The sequence below is a fragment of the Alexandromys fortis genome, unplaced genomic scaffold (genome assembly GCF_014885135.2).
Source record: "Alexandromys fortis isolate MF-2015 unplaced genomic scaffold, M_Fortis_MF-2015_v1.1 scaffold_82, whole genome shotgun sequence".
In the NCBI taxonomy this organism is placed as follows: Eukaryota; Metazoa; Chordata; class Mammalia; order Rodentia; family Cricetidae; genus Alexandromys; species Alexandromys fortis.
The window spans coordinates 3,479,750-3,495,681 of NW_026067963.1; the positions used below are offsets into that span (position 1 = coordinate 3,479,750).

Consider the following 15,932-nt stretch of genomic DNA (forward strand, 5'->3'; position numbering starts at 1 on the left):
CTAACGACAAGTATTTCAAGAATTTCTGCTACCATTTCGTGTGTGTCTGTGTGTGTGTATGTGTGTGTGCACGTGTGTGCGCTCCTGTGTGCAGGTGGATGTGTGCACATAGGTGTGGAGTCCAGGACACCCTTAAATGTCATCCTCAAGCGTACTGTCCACCTCCTTTGAGAAGCATGGCTCTTCGGTTAGCCTAGATTAGCTGGCCAGTGAGCCTCAGGGATCCTCCTGTCTCATCTTCTGGTGCTGGCATGAGAAATTTGTGACTGTACCTTCTTCGTTATTCAAATTCTGGGCATCAAACTCAGGTCCCCGTGTCTGTGAGGCAAGCTCTTTACAAGCTAAGGCCTTTTTCCTGTCCAAGTTCTGCTGGTTTTTAAAGAGTCTCTCCTTGCATTGGTATGAAATGTTCAGACAGAGAAAGGAAAGACTTCAGCACAGGGTCCCTTCTGCCTGCCACTCAACCTCAACAGTTACCACCACTTTCTCAGTTCTTTTGTCTCCCTGTTGCTCTGCCCACCCTCAGATCTTTCTAGAAGCTTCAGTAAAACACCATATATCTTAGTGTACGAAAGCTTCTCAAACCTAAATTTCTGAAAAATGTTTTTTTTTTCCTAATGAAGATCTCATCCCAGAGGTCAATAAACACAGTAACTAGGATTTTACTATCATAACATGGTGTGGACACAGGTCCATGCATGCAGAACAGAAGGAGTGTTTTCCTCAAGTGAGAAATCTTGAAAGGGCGTCAGAAACTGGAACCCAGTCAGAGCTGCTATAAACCAGGTGCCAAGGGCACTAGTAGGTGTTATGTGGATGTTTTGTGTCTGTAGATGGAACCACCTTACCAGAAACAAATGCACCTCATTTGAATGAGGATCTCACTTGCCATCGTAATCCACCGTATCTGTCACATGGCCAGGGCACATAGGTTAGAGTTGAAGAATTCTGCACATGAAGTAAGTCAAAGTTAGAGCTAACATTTCCACATATGAAGAGAAAAAGAGACGCAGACACTTCCAAACAAAGCGACCCAGTGGGTGTGTGGATGGTGGTGACGCTCTGACCTCTTCAGCCACACCCACCTTTCAAAAGTCCCCACTCTGTGCCTGATGGAGCCTGTGGAGCCTAGTTGTTTCGTTTCATTTCAACCATGTCTGTAGCTTATTCAAATGCCTCTGCCATCTTCCCACCCATCAGTGAGGCATGGCGAGCCGTTCACGATGAACACGTCGGGAGCCCGACACAGGGAAGCCCTCTGCTCGGCTCCGTCAGCTTTTGAGAGACAAGAATGAAAATCTCTCCATGGTAGAAAGTCTTTCACTAGAAGCAAAACAAGAGCTGCATTTCAATATAACATTGACTTTGTTATGGTAGAAAACACAGACACAAGAAACTGGAAATCTGGGTTGTAACCCTAGCACAATTAGCACAAGGCCTGGACGAGGAAAACAGATCATGGACCAAAACATGATGGAAGATCACAGCGGAGCGGTAGCCCATTTCTGCGTGCGTGGTAGGAAGAGTTCATATTGATAAGCGGCCATTCTTATGCTGGAAATGGTGGCTGACACGCATAAGCACACCATGCAGAAAGATCACAGGTTCAGAGCTAGCCTCAGGTACGTAGTGACACTGTCTAAGAAAACCAAGGGCTGGGAGGTATGTATAGCTCAGAGAGAGACAAGCTTGCCTAAGCTATGTAAGAGCCTGGGTGTGATCGTCAACATCAGGGGTGGGGGAAAGCAATTTTTCAGCTACAGATGTTTATTAATTTGCAAGGGGATTATATCCCAGCACACACATCATAAATAAAAGTTATCATGAACTGAAATGCATTTAATAATTTGATACACTTAAACTACCAAGCACCGTCACTTAGCGATGGAGTACTTACATTGTGGAGTGTGGATTGTTTGCCTTGATGATCATGTGGCTGACTGGGCTCTGTGACTGCTGCTTTCCAGGTTCATGAGCAAGCACTGTACTCCTATCCCTAGCCTAGGACAGAACAAAAATCAAAGTATATTACTGTGGAATATATGTGCTGCATTGGCTCATGTTGCATTTGTTGAACTCTGTAAGGCTGTGTTACTTTGCCTGTCTAAAACACCTGATTGGTCTAATAAAGAGATGAATAGCCAATGGCTAGGCAGGAGAGAGAAACAGGTGGGGCTGCCAGGCAGAGAGAATAAATAAGAGAAGAAAGAAGAAGGAGAGAAGGGGGGGGGGAAGAGAGGAGGACATCAGGGGCCAGTCACTCAGTCACACAGTCAGCCATGGAGTAAGAAGGGAAGAAAGGAATATAGAATAAAGAAAGGTGGAAGCCCAGAGGCAAAAGATAAGTGGGATAATTTAAGTTAAGAAAGCTGTCTAGAAACAAGCCAAGCTAAGACCGGGCATTCATAAGTAAGAATAAGTTTCAGTGAGTTTATTTGGGCGCTTGGTCGCAGGCCCCCAAAGACCAAAGAGTGCAAACAAACCAGCTACAGTACATTGTTTTGTGCGTGTGTATCACATTTGCACCATTGTGAAGCTAAAAATAATCACAGCTCTGGGACCAGAAGAGTTACAGATTTAATGTAATCCTGGTCAAAAACTCCACTAAACTAGGTTATGGACACTGACAACTTTATTCTATAGTCCTTATGGGAAAACAAAAGTTCCAGGAAAACCAATAATAGTACTACTAATAAAACTACTAACAATAATGATAATGGTGATGATGATGATGATGATGATGATAAAATCTGACTTCTGTAAAGCTGTCGTCACCAAAATAACTGACAAAAGAATAAACAGCTAGATCGAGGGAGAGAGGGAGAGAGTGGAGAACTCAGAAACAGTTAGAGCCTGCTGATCTCCAATGGGAGAGTGAAGGAAATTCAGTGAGAGAACATCACAGGAAATTTCTAACACATGGGCTACTCCCAAACCAAACAACAGCAAAGAACCTCCAGAGAGATCAAGAAAGAAATTCAGGATGGACACGAGGCCAGAAGGTAAAATGAAAAACCAAACACTTGCAGAGGGTGATTGCCATGCCCATTTCGAAAGCAGTACAGACACTGGGATGACGCGGGAATGACAGGGACGTTGGCATGGCACCTGGGCAGGGATGACATGTGAACACGTGCAGTGGTCCCTCGGTCTCGAGTGTCCTAGGCTGATACATACTTCCGACACAGGTCTCATTTCACATCTTAGCCGGTATCTTTTCTGAACGCGGTACATATTAAATTTGTATTTTAATGTCTCCCCTTTCTCCTCCTCCTCTCCTTCATCTTTTATCTGTAGCTCCTATTATCCTCTAACATGCTATTTTGCTCCTTGAGCACTAGGTGCTGACTAAGTATTTATTGAATGAATACCAATGCCTCCAGCAGCAAAATCCCTCACGCTGTTTCTATAGAAACACCTATACCACCTTTTAAAATAATTCACTCTTTCATAGTTTGACAGCCACGGAGGCATTCTAATTGAGATGACTCTAAAAACGCGCTGCATAGGTATGGGATGGGAAGAACGCGGGCACGGTCTCTCGTGTTCTTGAATGATTTCTGAGGATCAACATGGCAGAAACTGTAATAACATAAGCAATACTTTTATTTCTTGTTAAATGTATCACATTTTGTTTTCATCGGTGGCAAAGGGATCCAACAGGCTCAGAACAGGAAACCCCGAGTCATGTGTTTTTATATTTTCCATACTAAGTTTGTAGTGCTACATCTTCCAAAGTGGAAGACAGAACTACGCTTATTGCCTTTTAAAAACCAAAGACTGGTCATTGTGTTCTATAGCATGATTTAATATGAAAGCCAGCAGCCTTGCCCCTTCCTGTGCTTTCATAGTTAATCATCCCCTAGAACACAATGAGTCGCTGGCTGGCTCCATCAACCGAGTTCATAGTGACATCTGCAGGCCACATGTGAGCACTGCACAAGGGTCCTGGTGCCTCTCCAAGCCTGCCAGAGTGGTTAAAACAACAGAAACACTTAGATAGACCAAAAGGTAGATCGAAAGACTCACTTTAAATGTTTTTTAACTTCTACATAGATCTCCGTTGCTGGAAATTTGAGTAGGAACAAGAGTAAAGAGCAAATGTTAAATATGTCCATTAGGCAGCAGGACCCAACTTGCTGGATCTTCATTCTAAGGAGAGGGTTATTGTTAATTCCCACCGCACCTGAGCCTAAGGCACAGGACAATTAGTCAATTCATCCCCATGCTGCTTAACTAGTTGGGGGTAGTGGATAACTACTCTTGGGGGTAGCAGAACTTAGACTCAAGTCTGTATGACCCTGTTTCTAGGTCCAAGGCTCTCAGAGATGGGTCCAATTCTCACCGTTACAGAAGATCCCAGAAAGGATCATGTGTGGGGCCACTGGAGAATCTGGTGACATCTGAGCACTACTGCTAATCCTCACTGGAAACAGAGATCCACAACACGTCCTCTATAAACACTGAAATGGGGTGTGTGTGTAAACTAATGGTACTGGGAGGAGACCCAGTGGTAGAGGCAAGAATGTCTTGGACATGCCATCTTTCATTATGTCTGTGGCCTGTTTTTTAAATGTCTCAATGAACCAAGTGTGTCTGGCCTACCCCATCCTCCATCTTAATGGAAATCCGAAGAATTGCTTACCCACAGCCTAGATTTGTGGATGGTCTCCACTGCGGAACTCCAGATGGAACATGCTGATAATATCAAAGGACAAAGACCAGCATCGTATGGTTGACATCTCAGATCCATTTGTTTCATGACTAAATGACTTTGTGAGTATTGAAATTACCCCTCCAATAGCATAATTATACCATGCTTTGTGAGTATTGAAATTACCCCTCCAATTGCATAACTATACCATGCTGTGTGAGTACTGAAATTATCCCTCCAATAGCATAACTATACCATGCTTTGCCTCACTAAAAGCTACTCGTGTGCTAACTACATATCTTATACTACAAGCACCATAGCTATATTTTGACCTCATTCTGAGGGCTTGTGTCTGGTCTTATTGTATCTTGTGCTTTTCTGGGGGCAGGGGAAGCTAGAGAGAGTGGATTTAGGAGAGACAGGAGGTAACGGAGAACTGGAAGGAGTGAGAGAGGGGAGAAGCTGCAGTCAGGATGTATTGGATGAGAAAAATAAATAAAAATTGATATATATTTTTATTTAGATGTGTGTGTGGTATATGTATGTATGCACATGATCACACACATGCAGAAGCCAGGTGGCTCCCTCTGTCACTTTCCACTTGGTTTTTGTGACACGATCGCATAAGACTAGGTAGCCAGTGAGTTCAGGAAATCCTATCCTCTGGGTGCCCATTGCTGGGATCACAGGTTGGACCACTGTGCCTTGCTTGTACATGAATGCTGGGGTGCAAACAGACCTTCACACGTACACAACAAACACTCTATCCACTGAACCATCTCCCCGGCCTGCAAATAAACTAAGGTGCTCCAGAGACGGAAGGGCCCAGGCCCCACTGCCCTATAAAAGCCCCAAAAGGAAAGGTCTGTAATGCCACAACTACTCTTAGGACGTTTGCCCACCAAGTGTGTGTCTTTGCTGTAAGTGACTTTCCTTTTTCCTCGGCTCTAGCTTGGTCTTCTAAGGATCAGCATGGCTTCTTTAGACCAGACAACCTCAAAAGGTAAAGGCTTGGCCAGAGGGACTGTCCGGTGAGAAGATGGCCGAGTTTTGCAAAGTGCCTGGATAAATGATGAACCCCAGCCAGAGCGTTTTCACCTCGGTGGTTTCCATGCGGGCTATGGTTCAGAGGTGACATCATTGGTTTCTCAGTGATGAAAGGCCCCCAACAAGTGTCCCCTGTGACTGAATACTCTCAATAATAAGGGCATGGTTTCTATAGCAAGAGTGGAAAGAATGACGTTCATTAAATTAAGTTTGTCACAGTTAAAGTTTCAAAAGAGGGAAAAAATTGTGGATTTTTCAATCAAGTTGAATTTGAAGCTGCAAATAGCATCAAGCACAGTGCTCTCTCTTCTCTCGTTTCTATTCCCACGTTAAAAAAAGAACCACAAATATTACAGGTTCTTCTTATATTTCATGTCTCCTTATTTTCTTCTGTTACAAACTCATCAACCATGCTGGTTGGTCACGGTCAACTTGACACAAACTTGAGTCATCTTGGGAGAAGGACCCTCGACTGAAGAACGGCCTCCATCGGATTGGTCTGGGGGGGCATTTATTTTCTTGATTGCTAACTGATGTGGGAGGCACAGGCCACTCTGGGCAGTCCCACACCTGAGCAGATAGTCCTAGCTTGTCTACGAAAGCGACTTGACCAAGCCGTGGGGAGCAAGCCAGTCAGCAGCCTTCCACTGTGGTCTCTACCTTAGCTCCTGGCTCCAGGTTCTGGAGCTGAATTTTGCCTCAGCTTCCCCAAATGCCCAGTAACCTGAAACCAACTTTTCCTCCTAGCGTGGTTTTGGTCACGGTTTTTATCACAGCAACAGAGATGCAAACCAAGACATCACCTCCACCTGTTGATGATCGCTGTCTAAAGAGAGCCACTGTCTGTCTCCCAACTGGGGAGAGGGAAGGAAGAGCTGTCAAGACCAAAGCTTCCTGCTTTCCTTCATTGTACAAGAGGCGGTGTGTTCATTTTCTCACCAGTGTGCCTAACTCCTACAAAAGCAACTTTAAAAGAAGACTTACTTTGAACGAGTTCCCCAGGGCAAGAATGTGATGGTAACACTTCCCATCCCGGTAGACCATGTTGCAGAGAAAAGGGAACTCTAGGGCTCAGCTGGCTTTCTCCTCCATTCCTTTGTATCCAGTCTTAGACCCCCGTTCACTGGTAGCTGCTGCCCATGTTCAGGATCCCTCTTCCCTCCATCTTAATGAAGCATCTCTGGAAACACCCTTAGGGACTCATCCAGAGCTGGGCTTCCTGGGTGATTTTAAACCTAGCCCAGCTGACAATGGACATTAACCATGATGGGCATTTTCTGTGAACGAGGTAAGGACACTTAAGAGCCTTTTATGTATCTTCTCTTGGGCGCTGTAATCTGATGTCATAGCATCCTTATTACTTACATGAGAATCAGGTGTAATGTGGTAGATGCAATAGAAATGGGGCTGAAAGCCTTAGTCACTCTTACCTACTGCACTTGTAATTTTTCACACATATAGCCCAGTCTTTCACACACACACACACACACACACACACCCTCTTAGTCTTTTATTTTTCAGAAAATACTGAGGTCATTCCAAAATCTGGATGCTACCATTGATGTGACTAATATTTTATTTATTTCGCTTAGACAATCCCAATTTTTTTCTTTGCTCCAAAACCACAACTACTCAAATATGCCTTCCACATTGCAGTTTGAGTCTGGCCAAGCAACATATTTCTTTTGTTAAGTAGCCCAACCTGTTAACTACAGCCCTGTCTTAACCGAATAAACTTAGACAAGTTAGTTAGCTTCAGTTTGCACATCAGTGGTGTTAGGAGTCATTATGCAGAACACATACAGTGTGGTGGTGATGAACAGACAGTGTCACAATGGGGGGCTGCGCTCAGCTAAGAGAATGGAGGGCCGTTTGGTAAGAGGAGCTATCTACAGACTTGTAGAAGGGAGCCATTGAAAGAGCTGGAAGTATCCCAACACCGGAAAAAAAAATAAGGAAGCAATTACCACTTCAGGGGCAAAGAGAGGGAGGTGAGGGTAGCGTTATAATCCCAGAGAAAGCAGTAATAGTTAAGAGCTGTGATTGTGGCTGCAGCGGTAACGATCATGTTTGCAGCCTCGTGTGCTTGTGGTTACAGTGATTGTAGTTGTGGCTGTAACAGGTGTGGTTGTGGCTGTGACTGCAGTTGTAAGAGAGGACCATTGGTAGATGCTACCCTAAAACAATACAGCTGCTGCCTAGTGACCCAGCATTGTGAGGCTGAAGACTCAAGCACTGTGATGTTCCTCTTTGTCCTCTACCCAATCTGCTACCACAAGTTCCCATTCGCCACGCCAAAACCGGATGAGAGCGCAGGAGAGGAGTGGGCTCAGTGCAGCATGCTGGGGCCCAGAGCAGGAAGCATGGCGGGGACAGGAGCCAGAGGGGCCGGCAGAGCTCATCGAGAACAAATATGCATTGTGGTGCTTACTCCTTCTTCATGGTATCCTCTGCTCCTGCAGCAGTCCCAAGGACAAAGGGGCTATCACACGAATTATACTCCTCTTCGGCACTGTTGAGTTTTGGATGGGAAAAGAAGGCGCAATGGATGGGTGTCCAGGAAAAATGAGCCCTTCATAGGTCTGCAAAGCTATACAGCATCTCGCCCTCAGGCCAACACAGACCTTACTGTCAGAGAACAAGGCTGACACAGGAAGAGGAGGAAACAATGGACCCCCGAGGATTAGTAAGGTAGATGGATTGAGCTGAGAAGCCCAGCTCCAGGCCAAAATGCTATGTATGATCGTTCGGCCCTGACCACGAGCAGTCATAAGGCTTTGACTGGCAGCTGCATAAGGGGAAGCCACCCTGCCCGCCATGTCCTGGGACCCAGCCCATGAATTGTCAGATAGGAGTTGCAGAAAAGAACTCAGCACCCTTCCCACCCCGAGCCAGTCATGCTCGGTACAGTTTTCAATTCGAACTGGAGAGCCTGTGATGTGGGATTCCCCTCTGTATGCTGTGAATACTGTTGGTTAATAAAAGACAGCTTTGGACCTATAGCAAGGCAGAACTTAGCTAAGTGGGGGAAACTAAACTGAATGCTGAGAGAAGGAAGGTGGAGTGGAGAGAAGCCATGTAGCCCCGCCAGAGACAGACGCAGGATGGAACTTTACCCAGTAAGCCACAGCCACGTGGTGATACACAGATTACTAAAAATGGGTTAAATTAACAAGTAAGTGTTAGCCCCAAAGCTAGAACTAATGGGCCAAGCAGTGTTTTAAATAATACAGTATCTGTGTGGTTATTTTGGGGCTGAGCAGCCAGAAACCAACAAGCGGCCCTACTTATAACAGGCCTGCTTTTAAAGGTCTCCTTACTAGGGGTTCCAGGATGAAGGGGACAAGGATGTTTCAGGTTAATGTTGACCAAAAAAGACCAGGTAACTATGTTTGTGTCTAATAAAGTTGTCTTGAAGTAAACAAGCATAAAGCATAAACAAGGCCACTACTCAATAATAAAGGAGTCAACGCATAAAGAGGATATAAACACACTCAACACTGGAGTGTATGAGGATATAATAGGAAGAAGCACTAAGGAGAGAAGAATGGCAAGGTAATCAGAAGCTTTGTGGCTCCTTTTTGATGGTGAACAGTTCCACCAGTAAAATAAATCAGTAAAGAAGCATTGGACTTGATCTTGGCCATTCTTACAGGTTTAAGATGGAATCTCAGAGTTGTTTTGATTTGCATTCCTCTGATGGCTAAGGATGTTAAGCATTTCCTTAAGTGTCTTTCAGCCACTTTAGATTTCTCTGTTGAGAGTTCTCTGTTTAGGTCTGTATTCCATTTTTCTATTGGATTATTTGTTCTTTTGATGATCAATTTCTTGAGTTCTTTGTATATTTTGGAAATCAGACCTCTGTCTGATGTGGGGTTGGTGAAGATCTTTTCCCATTCTGTAGGCTGCTGTTTTGTCTTGTTGACCATGTCCTTTGCTTTATAGAAGCTTCTCCGTTTCAGGAGGACCCATTTATTAATTGTTTCTTTCAGTGTCTGCGCTGCTGGGGTTATATTTAGGAAGTGGTCCCCTGTGCCAGTGTGTTCAAGTGTACTTCCCACTTTCTCTTTTATGAGGTTCAGTGTGGTTGGCTTTAGGTTGAGGTCTTTGATCAAAAACACTGATGACTACTTATGCTGGGGAGATTGTGGGGAACACTCCTGTATTGCTGCAAGATTATCCCCCTCTGTCTGAGTGAAGCATTCATGCAAGAAGCCCTGGGTTTGATTCCCAGTAGCATGACTTTCCTTGGTGTAATAGCAAGTAAGGGGCCAGCCTGGGCTACATGTATTCTACCTCAGAAAGTAAGAAAGGAGAGGGAGATATTGGGTCAAGAAAAAAATCTCATTTTTATAGCATCAAAAATAGTAGGAAAACCAAAGATCTATAAAACACTAATTAAAATGAATTGATGGAAACATAAATGGACTAGAAGATATCACAAACTCATAGTATTGTTATACCATTCAAAGTAATTTTAAATTTAATCCAAACAAAATCCCAATAGCATTCATAGAAAAAGTTTCTTAATATTCATAAGGAAACATAAACAAGCCATAGTAGTCAAACAATTCTGAGAAAAAAAAAACAAATGTTAAAACCTTGTCATTTGCCACAAAGTTGGGGACATCTCACCTCTTGTTTTGTAACTATCTCACAAAACTATAGTAATCAAAACAACATGGTACTGGCATTAAAAACAGACATACAAACTAGTGGAAATCCAGAAATGAATTCCAAACATGAAGTCAGGAATCCTGAGAAGGGAACTATGAGGACAGAGGATCAAGGGGGTGTTTCAGTGTGTGCTGTGAGGGAAATGGGATCTTGAAATCTAAAGAACGGAACTGGACAGGTAGCCTACTTCACAAACTAACCAGGAACCAATAAAGACCCAAAGGGAAGACCAGAAACACTCTCATGCTCCCAAAAAGTGAAAATGGACAAAGTTCTGTCATCGACCTTAGTGACGCTTCTCTAGGACGTTCCACCAAAGCTCAGACCACAGAAGCAAAAATAAATAAATGGGACAATATAAAATGAAAACATTTCTGTATGCCAAGGGCAACAGTCAACAACCCCTCACAGATCCAGGAAAGTATTTGCCAATTACATGACTGATAAAGGACTGTTGCCCAGAATTTATAAATAACTCCAACAACTAGAAAAATAACTACTCTGAATTCTTAACGGACAAAAGACCTGGCTAGGCATTTTCCTAAAAGGTACCAATGTCACACAAACAGGCCTATAAATGTCTCTTGGCATCATGGGGGGGAAATGCAAACCAAATGGTTGTGAGATCACCACTTTATCCCTAGCTGGATAGTTATTGTCACAAAACGGCAATGCAAGACAAACAAACACTAACAAAAAAGAAAACCCCAATTGTTGGGGAGGGTGGAGGGAAGGGGACCGGTCTGTGCTGTTGCTAGAAATGCAGCTTGGTACAACTATCACAGCGTGGAGTCCATCCCTTCTCTAAGTCAACAGCATGACTCGTGGATATACTCAGCAGGCCTCTCTTCTGGGAGTATACACAGAGGAACGGAAATCCCTACCTGCTACAGCTCTCTGCAGCCCCATGCTCACTGCTGGGTTTTCCAGAGTACCTATGATGTGGAAAGAATGTGTCTGTTGATAGACACATGGCTAAAATTTGTAACATATTTACAATGGAGTGTTATTCAGCCTTAAAAAAGAATTCAATCTTGCTATGTGCCACAACAGAGATGAGCCTGGAGGACATTAGGCTAAAGTAAATAATTCTCTCTCTCTCTCTCTCTCTCTCTCTCTCTCTCTCTCTCTCTCTCTCTCTCTGTGTGTGTGTGTGTGTGTGTGTGTGTGATAGAGACTAGCTCAGTGGTGACCCGAGGTTGGAGAGGAACAAAGGAAACGGTGGCTACAGATGAGGATCCCCAGCGGCAGACACATAAAACGAACAAGCCTGGGCTCTGATAAACAACCTGGGAACACACAAAATGAAAAGCCATGTTTGAAATTCATATGAAACGAATATATTTTCACTGCTCATGCCAAAGAAACAAAAAGAGCAGTCATGTGATCTATAAACATGCTAATTTTCTTCTCCATAGTAACCTACTTTTTATCTCTATAGAGACCTCATCCGTCACCATGTAGTTTACCTTAAAAACATACGATAAAACATTTTCCCCACATCTTTTTCTTTTTTACAAACCTGTTTTCTCCAGGGCTTCTTAAGTGTGGGTCCTCTGTGCTAAAGCTCTCTTCTTCCCGAAAGAAGAAAGCCCCAAAGCAAGGCAGACACTGTCCAGATCCCGAACTTCAGGTCACACCAAAACACAAAGGCTGTGGCTTTTCCATAACACTTGGCCCGGTCCATTCATCATTTCAGCTTTTAGAACTGGAGGGGCCGTTGGGGCCTGACTGACCTCTTCCCCCACCCCCCGACTCTGACAGCTCCACTGCCCCCCCCCCCCCCCCCCCCCCCCCCCCCCCCCCCCCCCCCCCCCCCCCCCCCCCCCCGGCAGGCCCTCGTTCTCCCTGCCCCTTAACACACACACCTAGCAGCTAACCCTAGACTCTGCTCTGTGACCCACGGGGCCGCAGCACCATGGGATCCCCCGAATGTCCTTTCTCCTGAAGCCTTACCGGAAACCTCATCTAGTATGTATTCTGTTCCCCTGGTGGCTTCCACTTACGATTGCGGCTCCCAGCTGTGGCCACTAAACCTACCGAGCCTCATGTCTTCTCCAGCTGGGCTCCAGCACTTGTGTACCACCCTTCCGGGTCAGTTTCCACCGTGACATCTTCAGCCACCATGACTAAATCACAGCTGTCTTCGGTCCACGCGATCTCTGGTTCTCTCCAGCCAGCATTCAGTTCCCTCCTCCGACTCCACAGCCCTTTGCTCTTCAGTGTGGATGGCACTTTCTTGTTAGGATGCAGTGACCACACTGAGATGACGGCACCAGGTGATACAAGTCAGTGTTCTGTGCCTAGCAGGGCTTCAAAATGAAGGTGCCAAATTCATCTGGATTATCTTGTGTGTGTAAATATTTTCTTACAATATTTACAGTAGTCGTGGCTTAGAGACATTACTGTGTGAACGCTGAACATCCAATTTGCAAGTCACTTTGGTAAATTATTATGTTATTGCATGTCTATACATGTGGTGATATTCTAGTTATTGTGCTGGGTTGATTAAATGGTGTGCGCAGAGCATTTAGCCTGTGGTCAGTCAACTTTTGCTGTTCAAAATATTTACAGCGTGGCACTGACAAGGATTCTTTGCTTGACTAAACTTTAGTCGGCCTTCTGACCTTTCTCCTCTCCCCTCTGCGTTCCCTCATAAACTCCAGCTTTAGCAAAGAATCCTGGGACGTGTTGAGCCAGACACCCTTTCCTGGGGGTCTAATCAGGCTCCTGATCCTCGCCACAGCCAGGTGATTCCCATCGGTCTGCTCCCTCTTCAGGAAGAACCCTGCTAGGTGGATTTAACCACACTCCCCCTTAGTAATGTCCGGCTCACGGACACCCACACATGCTCCTTAGTTCTGTGCTGTCCTTGGCAATGCAGTTGGGGCCGTCGGTCCCACTCTCTCCCCCACTTTAAGTCCCCTTGCAGCGGCCCTTGTACCTTCGCAAGGGTCCTAAATGATGTCTTTCCTTCTATGTTTGAACAATTACCACTGGATGTTTTCAACAGTACAAACTAGGTACTCATTAATCTGCATCTGGTATCCATCTCTGTGATTCATGGTCATTGAGACGTTGACTGTATTTCATTCATGTTTCTCACTGTGTTTGAAACAGTCACACAGCCTATGCTCTCAATTAATTATGTGAATCAAAAAATATTAAAATAATATAGCTAAGAAAGACTTTTTTGGGGTTTTTTTTTTTTTTTTTTTTTTTTTTTGGTTTTTCAAGACAGGGTTTCTCTGTGGTTTTGGATCCTGTCCTGGCTGGTCTCGAACTCACAGAGATCCGCCTGCCTCTGCCTCCCAAGTGCTGGGATTAAAGGCATGCGCCACCACTGCCCAGCCTAAGAAAGACATTTTAAAGATAAAAATAAATAAATAAAACAAGGGCTGGAGCCATGGATTAGCCCTCAAGAGTGCTTGCTTGCTGCTCTATAGAAGACCTAGGTCATTCCCAGCATCCACACTGGTGGCTCACAGCCACCTACGGGTCCAGCTCTGGGACATCTGACACCCTCTCCTGACTTCCACAGGCCCTGGCATATGTGTACTCATAAACATCAATACAAATAACTATTGAAAAGAAAACGCAAGTTCAACCATGAGCTTCTGTTTAAGATAAAGTGAAAAGATGAGCCACGATTGGTGTTAGCATTAGGATATGACATTTACCACAGAAAGACGTCTCCCCAGCTGGCAGAGCCAATCACTGAGAAGTGCTCAGATCACAGTACCTCCGCTTGACATTCTTAATATGATGGCCTTATTGAGTGGTCTTGGTAACCAGCGCACGTTCTGGTAACTGGTCCTAACTAGAGGCGATGGAGCTATGGAAGGAAGGGAATCCCCAGAGATTGCTCTGGAAAGGTTTTTATCCCATCATCCCAGTCTCCTCTGTCTGCCTCTCTGCTTAATGGCTGCCCTGAGGTGAAGAGCTTTTTCCTGCCATGACCCTTCCCCATGGTCATTCTGCCTTCCCACAGGCCTAAAAGCAACAGAGCCAACCAACCATGGAATAATCCCTAAAACTATCCATCAAATTAAACCCTTCCTCTTTGCAAGGTGTTTGTCATAAGGAAATTCTGCAAGAGTGAGAAATGATATGTACAGCTAAACCCAACAGATTACAATACAGATGTACTGAAAAGAATGTAGGTGGGCAGTGGCGGGAACGCCTTTACTCCCAGCACCGCAGAGGTGGAGGCAGGCGGATCTCTGAGTCTGAGGTCAGCCTGGTCTAATAAGAAGTCCCAGACCTATGTGATGAGACGCTGTCTCAAAAGAAAAAAGCAAGGGTGGGGTTTAGCATTTGCCTATAGTCATATTCCCAGATACTGAGGTTGAGGCAGGAGAATTGCTTAAGCCCAGGATTGCAAGGACTGCCTGGGAAACACACTGAGGTAGCACCCCTTTAAAAATTAAAGGATGGCCTCATAATTACGGACATAATCTCAGTCCCTAGTGTCATCAATGGCAAGCAGAGCTGAAACTACAGTTTGATGTCATTTAATACATAGCAGATGAACAAAAGTATGCAGAGCGGACAAAATCAGGCAAAAGTAGGGAGTTATGGAAACTCACATGTGCCTCTGTTAACAGCCAGAGCTGGGCAAGTTGTTTGGGAAATGAACTGGGTAGCTGTGCAGGATGCGGGATGGATGTGAGCCAGGAGGACAGAGCTGGAAGAGGCAAACAGGCCACCTCCGTGTACCTCCATCAGCCCTGCTTCGTCAATCACACAGTGGGCTCAAGGGGAATATCTCCTTAGTCTGTATGACCACACAAATTATTCTTAATACATCAAATATAACATGGGAAATTTTGAGAAAATGAAAGGTTTGATGAGGATGATTGAGATTTTGCATTTTCAATTATGTATTACATTGTAAAACAAAATATAATCAGAAAGCTTTGGAGCGGCTGTGGCTCTGCCTCCATAGCCGGCTAATTGTGGGGGAGTTTCTTTTGCATTGTTGTATTCCATAATCAAAAATTAACAAAATAAAATGATCCTGTTACTCTTTGATAGTTCACGTAGAATAAACCAGACTACAAAAACATTTCCCAGGTGAAACTTCCTCCCTGATATAACATTTGGGAAATGATCATTCTTTCAGGGCATTTTTTAAACTTCTGCAGGCAAACCCAACAGAAGAGCACCCCAAGCAAGACGAAAGATACAGCAGGCTGTGAAGGGGAGGATGGAAATTGGCAGGCAATTCCAAAGGAATTTATATGAAAATGCAAAATCTAAATCACATGGAAGTCAGGGAGGGATGACTTTTCTTCTGGTCCCTGTCCATTTTCATACTGAGCACATCTGCATGAGCCCACAGAAAGGGCCCCATTTAAATTCCAGTCCCCGCTCACAACTGTTAAAGCCCAACTAGAAATTAACATGGGGCCCTTCCGAAATGACCATCATATTTAATAAAAAGAAAATTTTCTTGTGGTTTATTATTAATTTAGTTTTTGCCTGAGTTAGCAACTGATTAGGATTTTCAAAATATTTTTGGCCTACATCCTTCTTCAGTAAATTACTGCAG

General features: G+C 44.5%; 1 long non-coding RNA gene across 1 annotated transcript; it reads right to left on the reverse strand.

The window, feature by feature from the left end:
• Positions 1 to 731: 731 nt before the first annotated feature.
• LOC126508383 (uncharacterized) lies at positions 732 to 8,947 on the reverse strand. The gene is made up of 3 exons (XR_007593800.1): positions 8,133 to 8,947; positions 1,898 to 2,001; positions 732 to 1,323 (listed from the first exon to the last, which is right to left on the reverse strand). It is a non-coding gene; the product is annotated as an uncharacterized lncRNA (long non-coding RNA).
• Positions 8,948 to 15,932: the final 6,985 nt, after the last annotated feature.